The following is a 2,531-nucleotide window of genomic DNA, read 5'->3' as shown; positions in this document are numbered from 1 at the left end:
AAAAAAACGCGTCTGCCGGGGCGAGCCCGGGTGCGGCACCACCGGGAAAACTGTGGCAAACAGACATGGCGATCGAGTGAGTGGGCCGCCAGCCAGGCACAGCCGAAAAGTGCTAAGTCCGAACTGCGTCTGCCGGGGCGGCACGAAACCGCGTCAGCCGGGGCGGCGCGAAAACCGCGTCTGCCGGGGCGGCACGAAACCGCGTCAGCCGGGGCGGCGCGAAAACTGCGTCAGCCGGGGCGAGCCCGGGTGCGGCACCACCGGGAAAACTGTGGCAAACAGACATGGCGATCGAGTGAGTGGGCCGCCAGCCAGGCACAGCCGAAAAGTGCTAAGTCCGAACTGCGTCTGCCGGGGCGGCACGAAACCGCGTCAGCCGGGGCGGCGCGAAAACCGCGTCTGCCGGGGCGGCACGAAACCGCGTCAGCCGGGGCGGCGCGAAAACTGCGTCAGCCGGGGCGAGCCCGGGTGCGGCACCACCGGGAAAACTGTGGCAAACAGACATGGCGATCGAGTGAGTGGGCCGCCAGCCAGGCACAGCCGAAAAGTGCTAAGTCCGAACTGCGTCAGCCGGGGCGGCAAAAACCGCGTCAGCCGGGGCGGCGCAAAAAACCGCGTCTGCCGGGGCGGCACGAAACCGCGTCAGCCGGGGCGGCGCGAAAACTGCGTCAGCCGGGGCGAAAGAAAAAAAAAAACGCGTCTGCCGGGGCGAGCCCGGGTGCGGCACCACCGGGAAAACTGTGGCAAACAGACATGGCGATCGAGTGAGTGGGCCGCCAGCCAGGCACAGCCGAAAAGTGCTAAGTCCGAACTGCGTCTGCCGGGGCGGCACGAAACCGCGTCAGCCGGGGCGGCGCGAAAACCGCGTCTGCCGGGGCGGCACGAAACCGCGTCAGCCGGGGCGGCGCGAAAACTGCGTCAGCCGGGGCGAGCCCGGGTGCGGCACCACCGGGAAAACTGTGGCAAACAGACATGGCGATTGAGTGAGTGGGCCGCCAGCCAGGCACAGCCGAAAAGTGCTAAGTCCGAACTGCGTCTGCCGGGGCGGCACGAAACCGCGTCAGCCGGGGCGGCGCGAAAACCGCGTCTGCCGGGGCGGCACGAAACCGCGTCAGCCGGGGCGGCGCGAAAACTGCGTCAGCCGGGGCGAGCCCGGGTGCGGCACCACCGGGAAAACTGTGGCAAACAGACATGGCGATCGAGTGAGCCGCCAGCCAGGCACAGCCGAAAAGTGCTAAGTCCGAACTGCGTCTGCCGGGGCGGCACGAAACCGCGTCAGCCGGGGCGGCGCGAAAACCGCGTCTGCCGGGGCGGCACGAAACCGCGTCAGCCGGGGCGGCGCGAAAACTGCGTCAGCCGGGGCGAGCCCGGGTGCGGCACCACCGGGAAAACTGTGGCAAACAGACATGGCGATCGAGTGAGTGGGCCGCCAGCCAGGCACAGCCGAAAAGTGCAAAGTCCGAACCGTGTCAGCCGGGGCGACGCAAAAACCGCGTCAGCCGGGGCGGCGCGAAAACCGCGTCTGCCGGGGCGGCACGAAACCGCGTCAGCCGGGGCGGCGCGAAAACTGCGTCAGCCGGGGCGAGCCCGGGTGCGGCACCACCGGGAAAACTGTGGCAAACAGACATGGCGATCGAGTGAGTGGGCCGCCAGCCAGGCACAGCCGAAAAGTGCTAAGTCCGAACTGCGTCAGCCGGGGCGGCAAAAACCGCGTCAGCCGGGGCGGCGCAAAAACCGCGTCTGCCGGGGCGAAATAAAAAAAAAAACAAAGAAAAAAGCCCGCGCTTAATCAAAAGAAAACAAAGAAAAAAGCTTGCGCTTAATCAAAAGAAAACAAACAAAAAAAGTTCGCGCTTAAGCCTGGCGGTGGAACCACCGGGGCAAACAGACCTGGCGATCGAGTGAGTGGGCCGCCAGCCAGGCACAGCCAAAAAGTGCAAAGTCCGAACCGCGTCAGCCGGGGCGGCGCGAAAACCGCGTCAGCCGGGGCGGCGCGAAAACCGCGTCAGCCGGGGCGGCGCAAAAACCGCGTCAGCCGGGGCGGCGCAAAAACTGCGTCAGCCGGGGCGGCACGGAAAAACGAAAACCGCGTCAGCCGGGGCGACATCAAAATGAGGAAAAAAAAAAAAAAAAACTGCCTTAGGACACCTGCGTACACTTTCATGCGTTTGGGCATATCTCTCTGTAACACGCGCGCCCCTCGTTACGCGCGGCACTCTGTTTTCCTCCTCCGACACCCATATTTCGGCGGCATGTGGCACGCGCGCCCGTCCCTACGCACGGCACACCGCAGTGCTTTCTCGATATTTTTCTTTTCCTCCAACACCGTCATCTATAGGCTTTTAGTGACCTGTTGCTCGTGGCACAAGTTCGCTTGCTCTGACACCTCTTGCATGCGCACCGTTTTTGCGCACGGTGCTATGCCGCAAAGCACGGCAGTCGCATGCGTTTCTCTCAGGCACCTCTTTTTTGACACAACGCTGTGGTGCTTAGAAACACACGCGCCGCTTTTGCGCACAGAACTCCACCGT

The sequence above is a fragment of the Rhipicephalus microplus genome, unplaced genomic scaffold (assembly GCF_043290135.1).
Source record: "Rhipicephalus microplus isolate Deutch F79 unplaced genomic scaffold, USDA_Rmic scaffold_280, whole genome shotgun sequence".
NCBI lineage: Eukaryota > Metazoa > Arthropoda > Arachnida > Ixodida > Ixodidae > Rhipicephalus > Rhipicephalus microplus.
The sequence above is the reverse complement of the archived record's forward strand: the minus strand, read 5'-3'. Positions refer to the sequence as shown.